The following is a 13,512-nucleotide window of genomic DNA, read 5'->3' as shown; positions in this document are numbered from 1 at the left end:
CTTATTTTTCATCACAGTTCTCTCAAATGCCCTTCCGTCACGATAGCTCAACACTCACTTTCCTCCACGTTGTGACTTAGCGGTTGATGTTTTCACGGTTTCCTTGTATGCAGTATAAATTTTCGATCGGATGCCATTTAAAAATCCAACATTGGTTACGAAAGCACCTATACGAGTACCAACGATTTGTCCACCTTGGAAGTAACTTAGCTCAGACGTAATGCACTCACAACTGCACAAAACACTGTTGTGACCACGGATGCCTCTTGCAACGTATTGAGAACCTGCATAGGTGCCATTCGTGGTCAAATACAACAGAGCAACCTGCAGTTATGTACAAGCACGATTTTCTCGTTGCTTCCACATTTTTTCTCGAGCTCCTGTAAATCGGACGTGGCCTTTCAAAGGAACTATTTCTTTTCGTTCCTATATTGAAGCCTTGGGAATGTATTTTATTCTTTAACTTTTTCTTAATTATGGTACAAACTGTTGATCAGACATACTCCTGACTGTACACTTCCTCTCGAAGGTTCCGGTTTCAAAGAGCCAACTGTTAGTCTTAAGCCAGAGGCCCGGACGATTCTTTGACGATCTCGGATGCGGATTCTCGACCTCCCCTCCCCTCCTTAATAGGTCAGGCGTGTGCTAGACGCAGGAAGCGACTACAAGGTTAGCGGAGTTCGTGTGAGGTCAACATGTTGGGTTTTTAGGACAGGGAAATTCCTTCACTGGCCCGAAAAGGCCCGTTCTGAATTCATGCAGTGTAGCATTCGTCATAACAGTTCAGAGAAAGAAAATGCTAATATAGTATTTGCTAACTGCAGGAGCGTCTATGGATAGGTCCCGGAACTTGTGTCATCTGAAAACGGTAACAACGCCCACATAGTACTATGGACAAAGAGCTGGCTGAAACTGCATGTGAATAACAATGGAATTCTAAAGTCCGACTGGAATGTATATTGCAAAGATTGGTTGAACGCTGGTGATGGAGACAATAAGAAATACGATAATATCTAGTGAGATTTGTACAGATTCGGAATCCAAAATAATTTGAATGCAGATAAATGTTAAGGGAGGATCAAATATGCACCGCCCTCCCCCCCCCCCCCCCCCCCCTCTGTCTTCAGCAGCAGTAGTGGCGTAACATCTGAGGGTATACTTGGAGAATACTTCAGATAAATTGTCGGCTATAGACTTGGAGGTTCAACTGCTTAGAACGGGTAGTAGGGGCGAAGAACAGAGTGAAATTGATCTAAGCGCTTTATCTGAAAATTGCCTTGAATATTTAATCAGAACCGATTCGTTAAAGTGTCGTGTTAGATCTGTTGGTGACAAACAGACCAGAACTGAACGATTTGGTTAGCGTAGAACAGGTAACCAATAATCGTAAGGCAGTTACAGCATCACCGAATACGGCTGTAAATAGGAGTAAAAAGCAAGGTAGGAGGATCTTTCTGTTTGGTAAGGGTGACACGAATGCGATTTTAGATTACCTAACAGGTCAAGACGAAACTTCCATCTCCAGCACTCACAATATTGAGCATTAGTGGATGAAATTCAAGAGCATTGTACAGTTCGCATTAGACAGGTCTGTGCCAAGCGAAATTGTGAGCGATGGAAACGAACCACCGTGGTTTCACAACCATGTTAGAAAAGTGCTACGAAAGCAAAGAGAGCGTCTCTACAAATTTAAACGCAGCCAAAGCCTCACAGACAATCAAAAACTAAACGTAGCTAAAATTAGTGTAAGGAGGGTTATTAGTGAAGTGTCAACGAATTAGAAAGTAAAATTCTATCTACCAATATGACTGAAAATGTTGCTAAGAAGTTTTGGTCATACGTTAAATCAGTAAACGTATATAAGCCATCTATCCATACACTCTGACCATAATAACATTGAAACTGATGAGGCTCACACAGAAAAGGCCGAAATACTAAGCGTCTTCTTCCAAAACTGTTTCACGGAAGAAGAGGGGGCTGTAGTTCCACCTTAAATCGTTGTACGAGCGATAAAATTACACATATTGAAATAAGTGACCAAGGGACAGAAAATAAACTAAAATTGCTCAACAGAGGAAACGCCGCTGCACCTGAAGGGATACCGGTACGATTCTACATATGGCATGCGAAAGAACTTCCCCTCTTCTAGCAGCAGTGAGCCATAGGTTTTTGGAGAAGCGAAGTGTTCCGGATAATTGGAAAAAAATCACAGGTAATTCCAGTTTTCAAGAAAGGACGTCGAACAGGTTTACAATACTATGGGACTATATCTCTGACGTCACTCAGCTGTAGAATTTTGAAACATGTTTTATGCTCGCGTATTACGAGATTTCTTGAAACCGAAAATCTCCTCTGTAGGAATCAACATGGGCTCCTAAAGCAATGATCGTGTGAAACCCATCCGCTCTGCACGTCACGAGACCCAGAAAGCAGTAGATAACGTCGCCCTGGTAGATGCGCAGTGCCTTGACTTCAGGAAGGCGTTCGAGACTATTCCGTACTGCGGTTTAATAAACAAAAAATGGGGGGGGGGGGTACGGAATATCTGACCAACTGTCTGCCTGGACTGAAGAGTTCCTAGCCAACCTAACACAATGTGTCATTCTGAACGGAGAGGAGACTTCAGACGTAGAAGTAACTTCGAGCGTGCCACAAGGGAGTGTTACAGAACCATGACTTTTCACATTATACACTCTTGGAAATTGAAATAAGAACACCGTGAATTCATTGTCCCAGGAAGGGGAAACTTTATTGACACATTCCTGGGGTAAGATACATCACATGATCACACTGACAGAATCACAGGCACATAGACACAGGCAACAGAGCATGCACAATGTCGGCACTAGTACAGTGTATATCCACCTTTCGCAGCAATGCAGGCTGCTATTCTCCCATGGAGACGATCGTAGAGATGCTGGATGTAGTCCTGTGGAACGGCTTGCCATGCAATTTCCACCTGGCGCCTCAGTTGGACCAGCGTTCGTGCTGGACGTGCAGACTGCGTGAGACGACGCTTCGTCCAGTCCCAAACATGCTCAATGGGGGACAGATCCGGAGATCTTGCTGGCCAGGGTAGTTGACTTACACCTTCTAGAGCACGTTGGGTGGCACGGGATACATGCGGACGTGCATTGTCCTGTTGGAACAGCAAGTTCCCTTGCCGGTCTAGGAATGGTAGAACGATGGGTTCGATGACGGTTTGGATGTACCGTGCACTATTCAGTGTCCCCTCGACGATCACCAGTGGTGTACGGCCAGTGTAGGAGATCGCTCCCCACACCATGATGCCGGGTGTTGGCCCTGTGTGCCTCGGTCGTATGCAGTCCTGATTGTGGCGCTCACCTGCACGGCGCCAAACACGCATACGACCATCATTGGCACCAAGGCAGAAGCGACTCTCATCGCTGAAGACGACACGTCTCCATTCGTCCCTCCATTCACGCCTGTCGCGACACCACTGAAGGCGGGCTGCACGATGTTGGGGCGTGAGCGGAAGACGGCCTAACGGTGTGCGGGACCGTAGCCCAGCTTCATGGAGACGGTTGCGAATGGTCCTCGCCGATACCCCAGGAGCAACAGTGTCCCTAATTTGCTGGGAAGTGGCGGTGCGGTCCCCTACGGCACTGTGTAGGATCCTACGGTCTTGGCGTGCATCCGTGCGTCGCTGCGGTCCGGTCCCAGGTCGACGGGCACGTGCACCTTCCGCCGACCACTGGCGACAACATCGATGTACTGTGGAGACCTCACGCCCCACGTGTTGAGCAATTCGGCGGTACGTCCACCCGGCCTCCCGCATGCCCACTATACGCCCTCGCTCAAAGTCCGTCAACTGCACATACGGTTCACGTCCACGCTGTCGCGGCATGCTACCAGTGTTAAGGACTGCGATGGAGCTCCGTATGCCACGGCAAACTGGCCGACACTGACGGCGGCGGTGCACAATTGCTGCGCAGCTAGCGCCATTCGACGGCCAACACCGCGGTTCCTGGTCTGTCCACTGTGCCGTGCGTGTGATCATTGCTTGTACAGCCCTCTCGCAGTGTCCGGAGCAAGTATGGTGGGTCTGACACACCGGTGTCAATGTGTTCTTTTTTCCATTTCCAGGAGTGTATATAAATGACGTGGTAGATATCGTCTGAAGTTCTGTAAGGCTTTTCGCGGATGATGCTCTTCTACACAGATGTGGCGCAATGCAAGAAACTTGTGCAAAGCAAGAAAACTATAGTGCAAGAAAATTGTAGCGAAACGCAGGAAGATCTGCAGAGGATCGACGCCTGGGGCAGGGAGTGGCAATTCCCACTCAACTGGAATAAAATGTAACGTATGCGAAGCACAGACAGAAAAACTCTTTACTGTATGATTACACGACTGCAGGACAATCAACGGAAGCAGCTACTTCCATAAAACATCTAGGAGTAAGCGTAAGCAATTTGCACTGGAACGACCATATAAAATTAATTGCGGGTAAGGTAGATCCCGGACTGAGATTCACTGGAAGAATCTTCAGAAAACGTAGTCCGTCAACAAAGGAAGTAGAATACAAAACTTTCGTTCGACCAATACCTGAATATTGCTCGTCAGTATGGTACCTATACCAGATAGGATTGTTGGAAGAAATAGAGAATATCCAAAGAAGAGCGAAACTTTTCGTTATAGGTTCTTTTAGTAAGCGCGAAAGTGTCACGGAAATGCTCAGCCAAGTCCATTGGCAGACGCTGCGAGAGAGGTGTTCTGTGTCCCGGTATGGCCTGCTGCTAAAATTCCGAGGGTGTACGTCGCTAAAAGAGTCAACCAACATAAAAGACGATGAAGATAAAACCAGTACGATTCGAGCCCACACGGAGACTTAGCAATCGTTCTTCCCGCGAACCATATGCAACTGGAATTGGGACAGAGGGATGTGAGAGAGGTATGGAAAGTACCCTCCGCCTCATACCGTAAGGAGGCTTGTGGAATATGTATTTAGGAGCAAAGATATTCTTCACAGTACATGCAACATTTTATTTGAAAGCAATTCTCTTTGGACAAGTAACCTATGAGACAGAGAAACGAGGGAGAAGAGGAAAGCACCAAGGAAGCCAAAATCTCAAACAGAAGATACAACAAGTTAAAAAGTTTAATTCTTTGCGATCTCGGCCATGCCAAGAATATTTAAACTAACGTATCTTTCTTCTCATGAGCGCTACCATTATGTTACTATAATTAATCTTTACAATCCTTAATAAATGGTTATGTGTGTTATACACAGCATGGCCGGTGTCTGAAACTTACTGCACATGTTTTGAAGGTAGGGAATAACTGTAGTAGTTGAGATCCTATCGGAAACTACTGAGTGAGCGTGCACTGTATAATTAAAAGTATCCTGTCATCTCTCTGTAATGCGGAACTGACCACTAGAAATCACAAGAGGCGAACCCGCCAGTGCAAAAGAAGCGGGGAGCATTGTGTTCACAACAGAGAAGCACTAAGACTAGAATGCGTCGATCCGGAAAGCTCCGTGACTTGGAAAATGGACTAGTGCAGCTAGCACAATGAATATGCCTATGGATTTAAAAAGAATGGGGTACGGCAGTCGAGTAGCTCCTCATAAGCTACTTTAGAATGATGCATCACGCTATACCCTCTGGCAATCCAAAGAAAGGGTGTTCGTTTGACGAATTCCAAGACTGCGTTACCTGCCGTCTGTGTAGCGCGATAGTGAAGTACGGAGGAGGTAGTGTTATGGTATATGGTTGTTTCTCATGGTTAGCATGTTGATCCCTTACTGAGCTTAAGAAAACGCCAAATGCGGCAGGATACGTACATGTTTTACAGAACTGTGTACTGCGCACAATAGAGGAACAGCTCAGAGGCGATTGTTCTTCGTATCGGCATGGTAGTGTACCCTGTGAGAAAGCTTCATTTGTGAGAGAATAGTTTGTGTATAATACTTTTCCTGAACTTGACTGTCTTGTACAGAGTCCCAATCTGAACCGAATGGAACACCTCTGGGACGAGTTAGAACATCAGCTTCGCTCTAGATCACAGCGTGCTACATCACTAGGTACTCTGGTTTCGGCTCTTGAGGAAGAATGGGCTGTCATTCCTCCACACACATGCAGAAATCTCAATGAAAGTGTCCCCAGCAGGGTTCAAGTACTCATTAAGGCGAAGGATGGACATATTACATATTAATGTCCATTAATTGGTGTCCGGATATTTTTGATCAGATAATGTATGTCTGAATCTCATTTGTTCGTATCAACCGTCGGCCAGTCTAATTAAGTGACTCGAGACTGCGCTTGAATGCGTGTGGGGCAAGCGGGGAGAAGGCGTCATGGTTGCGTCACTTCTGCAGATTTATGCATTTACATATAAAACCATAACCCGCGATCATTCCGTTGGTGTTTAACACCCTGTCGGTGTCGGATACATTAGAGACGAAATACTGTACATTATCTCAACAGCAATAGAACGGAAGGAAGAATCGGTCTTCCACTGTGGCCGAGCGGTTCTAGGCGCTTCAGTCCGGAACCGCGCTGCTGCTACGGGCGCAGGTTCGAATCCTGCCTCGGGCATGGATGTGTGTGATGTCCTTAGGTTAGTTAGATTTAAGTAGTTCTAAGTCTAGGGCACTGATGACTTCAGGTGTTAAGTTCCATAGTGCTTAGATCCATTTGAACCATTTGAGGAATCGGTCTTGCTGTCCTAAATTTGTCTTAACTGCCAAAGAGAGCCTCACAAAACTAATGTCAGACTGCCTGGATGAGGATTTGTACCTTGTACATTGCGAATACGTTTTGTGTACGAGCAACTGCACTGCATTGCCCAGTAAATGACCAATCACCCTCAGGAGAATGTGTTTTTAACTACTGATAAAGTAATGACGATAAATACGGAAACTCGCATAAGCTACATTTTAAATGTAGAGACGTGCTAACTACATTGAGGAAATATAGCTCATGCACTTTCTCAGAGTTGTCGCAAAAGGAAAAATCTGCCTGCAGGAACCCGAAGATAAACATTTCACAGTTCTTATAGAAAGTGACAGCACGAAAGGATGATCTCATAAAGAACTTTGTGTTGTCTCACACTGATAATTATTTGCCAACGACGCCATGTAGGCGAATGGCGATAGCCTGAATGGATATTATATAACCTTACGCTCCATCGAATCATGGGTAGCTGCTGTGTTGGAGGGAGGGTGCTCTTGTCGCTATGGAAAATGGATTAGTTGAGCGCGTCACGTGACTGGGATGTCGTCAGTCCTCTCCTGGCCGTCGGGTAGAATATGTGCGAGGCGTGCTATATCAACACATTTTAACGTGGCCAGATCGCGGGTGCCCACACAGGGCTCTAACCCTCCAGCGATGTGTTGGCATAGGAGTTTCATGTGCTGAGTGGAACGATGCATCTAGAGCACCTCTATTCGGGGGAAAAATGTCACCACAACCGCCGTGAGTGGGAACGTGTTAATGGCAGCTGTCGCTGTCGACTGTGGGGCGCTGTAGCAATGCCTATAAGGGCCACAGAACAGCAGCAAATCACTCGCATTAAAATCTTGGAATTCAACAACTGGTTAGCAGATACACCGCATCTCGCTATGGGGTACAACAGGCACCGCCTCATACCTGTAACTGTGCTTACCGCGCCAGGTGTATACTGTGGTGTGGCGCAGAAACACTGCCATTTGACTGTACGAGATGCATTCAAGTTCTAAGGCCCCCGATTTTTTTTCTCCGGACTGGAAAGAGATAGAAACATGCCCATTGTTTTAAAATGAGCCTGCGTTCATTGTCAATACGTCCCAGAGATGGCAGCACCGTACGGCAGATGGAATTTTACCGCCAGCGGCGAGAATGAGAACTGTTTTAAATACTTAAAATGGCGACGTTTTCCTTACTTGAACAGCGTGCAATCATTCGTTTTCTGAATTTGCATGGTGTGAAACCAATTGAAATTCATCGACAGTTGAAGGAGACATGTGGTGATGGAGTTATGGATGTGTCGAAAGTGCGTTCGTGGGTGCGACAGTTTAATGAAGGCAGAACATCATGTGACAACAAACCGAAACAACCTTGGGCTCGCACAAGCCGGTCTGACGACATGATCTAAAAAGTGGAGAGAATTGTTTTGGGGGATCGCTGAATGACTGTTGAACAGATCGCCTCCAGAGTTGGCATTTCTGTGGGTTCTGTGCACACAATCCTGCATGACGACCTGAAAATGCGAAAAGTGTCATCCAGGTGGGTGCCACATGGCTGCCCGTGTGGCATGTTGCCAAGCAATGTTGACGCGCAACGACAGCATGAATGGGACTTTCTTTTCGTCGGTTGTGACAATGGATGAGACGTGGATGCCATTTTTCAATCCAGAAACAAAGCGCCAGTCAGCTCAATGGAAGCACACAGATTCACCGCCACCAAAAAAATTTCGGGTAACCGCCAGTTCTGAAAAAATGATGGTGTCCATGTTCTGGGACAGCGAGGGCGTAAAATCCTTACCCATTGCGTTCCAAAGGGCACTACGGTAACAGGTGCATCCTACGAAAATGTTTTGAAGAACAAATACCTTCCTGCACTGTAACAAAAACGTCCGGGAAGGGCTGCGCGTGTGCTGTTTCACCAAGACAACGCACCCGCACATCGAGCTAACGTTACGCAACAGTTTCTTCGTGATAACAACTTTGAAGTGATTCCTCATGCTCCCTACCCACGTGACCTCGCTCCTAGTGACTTTTGGCTTTTTACAACAATGAAAGACACTCTCCGTGGCCGCACATTCACCAGCCGTGCTGCTATTGCCTCAGCGATTTTCCAGTGGTCAAAACAGACTCCTAAAGAAGCCTTCGCCGCTGCCATGGAATCATGGCGTCAGCGTTGTGAAAAATGTGTACGTTTGCAGGGCGATTACGTCGAGAAGTAACGCCAGTTTCATCGATTTCGGGTGAGTAGTTAATTAGAAAAAAAATCGGAGGCCTTAGAACTTGAATGCACCACGTAGAAACATGGAGAAAAGGTCATCTGGACTGGTGGGTCATGGTATACCTTGCTACATGCGGATGCTGGAGGACGAACACGCCGAAAACTATACAACTGCATTCTTCTGCCAACAGGCCTTCGCTCAGGCTTGTGTGTGTAGGACGAAATGGGCTTTCTGATACGTCTTTCATCGTCCATAGACGGCTAAAGACACAGGAACCTACTGTCCCATCATGTGCACCCATTTGTTTCCCTTTAGTAACCAGCAGACAGTCTGTACCTTCAACAAGAAAACGCACTAACACACTGACCGCTAATTGGATGAGAATGGTCTGATAACACTCCCCGTATCTCAGGATGTTTGTGTTGTAAACCAGACCCTCTGATCGCCCCTGAGACGACATCGAGCGAGACGCGAGCGTGCTGGATCCATCTATGACCTATTACTATTAATCTTGGGAGGCGGCCATAGAACTGGATGGCTCTCCAACTCATACGGTTTGTCGTGGAGTCCACGTCACGACAATTTTGCGCCGCCGCCGCCAGGGCGAAAGCGAGTGTTAGACGCTACTAGGCAGGGCTCTCTAATTCATCAACTGAACTAGATTTGCTAACATGAAAATAAAAGAAAGAGTCATATGGCATTATTGGCTGGAAGACCCGAGGGGTAGACTTAGACGCCTAATCGACAAGGGCTTTCTTCTTCCACGTACAATGTCCCGTTTCCTTGCGACGTATGATAGTTGCGTCTTAAGTGTATCTCTTGACTGTAGGTCGCTGTAAAGGATTTGTGCATAGTGTAGCGTCGTCCTGATACTGTATGATAATGAGAGAAGAGAGCGAGTGAAACCCGGTGCTGGCACAGGGCACACTCCTCGTATGGCACCAAGGGGGACGCTGAGCTAACGTCTGCATCTCATTCCATGGGATACTGCAGAGAGGTTTGGAATTTAACCGAGTATTTTAGCACATAAGTCTGGTAACCAGGAACTTGACGCCAACAGCTTCCTTCCCGGTACCATACAAATAATGCAGTTGAAAATTTGAACCACCATTGGGCTCTGAAGCAGCTACTTCGGAGTTTGCGCCCATGGAACAGGCGTGCGTTACCGTCTTCGGCCATTTATTTTAGTGCGCCAGCTTTCAGCTCCCCTCCGCAGAAGATCACCTCCTTTCTGTCGAGCAGTGACACGGAGGTAGGTCGCTGACATGAAATGAATCGATGATGATGCATATGAAATCAGTGAAGATGCAACCACATGAAATGACATCTCCAAAAATCAGTCAGCAATGCTGAACACACGATGTAATGAATCTGTTGTGATTAATGAAAATCTGCACCAGACGCGGGCTGGCACGTATTATTAACAGTCACGATATATTCATTCACTCTCATTCAGTTTCTCACGATTGTATATTCCTACCAACGAAGTATGGAAGTTAGACTTCAACTTCCCACAGGGAAAGAAATAACTAAAGACAGGAAATACCTAAGAACTAATCTGAAAAAGGTATCGGTGAGTATCGGCGGTGGCCCGCGGAAGAAATTGGTGGGAGACGGTGTGAGGTGCTCACATTGTCGTACTGTCAATACTAGAAATATTGAACAGTATTGATCACGACCAAAATATTCTCAGTATTACCAATATGCATTTATTACCAATACGTACTTATCGTGTGAGGGCGAATATTATCTCATCGACAGTTCGCCATTGCCCGTTAGACTTCCGTAAAATACAGCCGATGTATGATAAGTACAACCGGTTTAGACTTTTAAAGTTTCTAAAATTAACAAAAAATGATACCTTAATTTATTTACCCATGCCTAAAGTTGTGAAAAGTAACTTTGAATAATTACTTATAAAATGCTTGCTAAAGAGTTTTACACGAAATTTCAAACACTTATGACCTGCCTATTGCCAAAAACCGCTAAGTTACTGCTAACTACTTGTCGACTGGGATATCTATCTCATTAGCGTGTTTTGTTTTACTATTCTTTCTCGTATTAACATAGTAAACAATTCTTGACCGTTGTGCACGCACTATAATACTTCAGCTGTTCAATTTGAAGGTAATTTATAATGAATTAGCTGCAGTCAGCTGCATTTATTGGGGCTTATTTTTCCGTGATATATCAAGATGCCTGGCATCCTATTTTCAGATGTTTACATTTATTTACTTGTCGTGATCACTGTTTCTTTACTAACGGCTTTGTAGAATTTTACAACGAAAGTTTTTAAGACAGCTATTGTACACCATCATAAGTAAATAAACAATGTTCACGACGCATAAATAAATGTCAACATCTGAAAACGGCGTGAACATAAAACGAATTTACGTTCGAAGACGCATGTTTTGAAGCATAATTTGTTGGTGTGTCGTTTTGGGAAAGTGGTGCTATTCATATCGGCGCGTTACCCTCAAAATGTCACGGACCCTTTGGTATAGCTCTGACTTTGTGCGGTACCAGCGCCACGTGATGAGGTGGCCCGCAAGACTGAGTATGACAATCAGGTCTGCGAGTGATCATCAGGGGAGTCAAGGGAATTTAAAATCGTTTATTTCGAACAGGAGACCATTGCCGTAACCACTCTGCCACTCACAATTTATAGATAATGTTATGTAAATTTTCGTATTTGAAGTTGTTTACGTTCCAGTCTTTTACATTTGGTTTAATTTCTCTTGCAACAGGAATCGCTCTCCAAATCCTCGAGAGCGTAAGGGAAATAACGCCACACATAGGGGATCGCAAACTGCTGCCCGTTGCTCGCACTGCCCTTATTAGTGTCTGACCTTCTCGCGGCTGATAAGATTGTGGGGGGCCGTCCCTCTCAGCAAACTCTCATCGTGGATTCAGTTATAGCGTATGTGGAACACACTATTCCCATTTTGTGGGTCTGATTGATCACAAATCTGGTTTAAATACAAGAACGTCCAACGTATACGAGTGAATAAATATGAGTAACAAGAATGCCATAAACTGTGAGTACGTGGGTTGTTTATAAGTGAAAGATAAAAACTGAAGTTAATCCAATACTCAAGTAGTGAGAGCTGAGGACAATTTGGGTATCTCTAAATGCTGCCACGCGGAGTGGCCGCGCGGTTTGAGGCGCCCTGTCATGGACTGCGCGGCTGCTCTCGCCGGAGGTTCGAGTCCTCCCTCGGGCATAGGTATGTGTGTTGTTCTTAGCATAAGTTAGTTGAAGTAGTGTGTAAGTCTAGGGACCGATGACCTCACCAGTTTGGTCCCTTAGGAATTCACACACATTTGAACATTTGAATTCTAAATGCTGTCCGAGACAAGGTCCTATGGGATGCGGATTGTGTTTGCTTCCCTCCCATCTGTTATAAGATACGTTGCGTATGACTGTGATGAAGAGTTTGCGTAGTGTAGCGTTGTGTTGTGTAGTTACTGTCCGCAGCTCGTGGTCGTGCGGTAGCGTTCTCGTTTCCCACGCCCGGGTTCCCGGGTTCGATTCCCGGCGGGGTCAGGGATTTTCTCTGCCTCGTGATGACTGGGTGTTGTGTGCTGTCCTTAGGTTAGTTAGGTTTAAGTAGTTCTAAGTTCTAGGGGATTGATGACCATAGATATTAAGTCCCATAGTGCTCAGAGCCATTTGAATCATTTTTTTGTAGTTACTGATGGTTATGAAGTGGAAACGTAGCCTACGGCTCTAGAGCAGCGCCAGTGGGGACGCCGAGGTGAACTTCACCATCCGACCAACAGATCATCATCGACAGCTTCAAAGGCCTCCAGTCCTTCAGACATTGCGGAAAGGTTTGAGAGTTAACCCATAAAGTTTGTGTGTAGATACAGTATGTAACCAGGATCGGTACGCCGCCATCCGCCCCTTTCCGTCTAGTTCCTAAGAACGAAAATTCCTTTTTCCATCGTAATTGGAAATGGCTGATTTTTGGACGAGTGCTAACGTACTAACATGTGTTAGGAACGTCGGTTACAATGGTGGGCGAATTAACATTTAAAATACCTAATTTGTTGATAGAAACAAATAAGTTAATCACTGAAATTTCAGAGAAAATGCATTCTTCGAATAACATACCTAATTATGTTCATGAAGAACGGAACTCAGCCGGCCGGTGTGGCCGAGTGGTTCTAGGCGCTACAGTCTGGAACTGTGCGACCGCTACGGTCGCAGGTTCGAATCCTGCCTCGGGCATGGATGTGTGTGATGTGCTTAGGTTAGTTAGGTTTAAGTAGTTCTAAGTTCTAGGGGACTGATGACCTCAGACCTCAGTTAAGTCCCATAGTGCTCAGAGCCACCACCACCAGAACGAAACTCGTGACAGTTATGTAATGTTGGTTGCATGCCATCAGGCGAAACCGTTCACGAAGAGCGACGTGGCACGATCGACGGGTACACGAGAGACACTACCCAGCACATTTGTGCAAAACTTCAACGGATTTTCAAAGTGGTTTTCATTTTGCGACCTATCGGAACTTATTTTCTGAATAGCCCTCGTATTTTTTCGATTTGGTGATAGAGAATTTATCTACCGTCCTGAGCAATCTTCTGAGCTAGGTAGCCAA

General features: G+C 45.8%; 1 protein-coding gene across 1 annotated transcript in view; it reads right to left on the bottom strand.

Moving 5' to 3' along the window:
- Positions 1–13,512, bottom strand: part of LOC124722006 (hepatocyte nuclear factor 6) — a 593,663-nt gene that overhangs the window by 89,439 nt on the left and 490,712 nt on the right. The window lies entirely within an intron of this gene.

This window comes from Schistocerca piceifrons, chromosome X, assembly GCF_021461385.2.
Source record: "Schistocerca piceifrons isolate TAMUIC-IGC-003096 chromosome X, iqSchPice1.1, whole genome shotgun sequence".
Classification (NCBI taxonomy): Eukaryota; Metazoa; Arthropoda; class Insecta; order Orthoptera; family Acrididae; genus Schistocerca; species Schistocerca piceifrons.
This window is presented reverse-complemented; position numbering and strand designations above follow the sequence as displayed.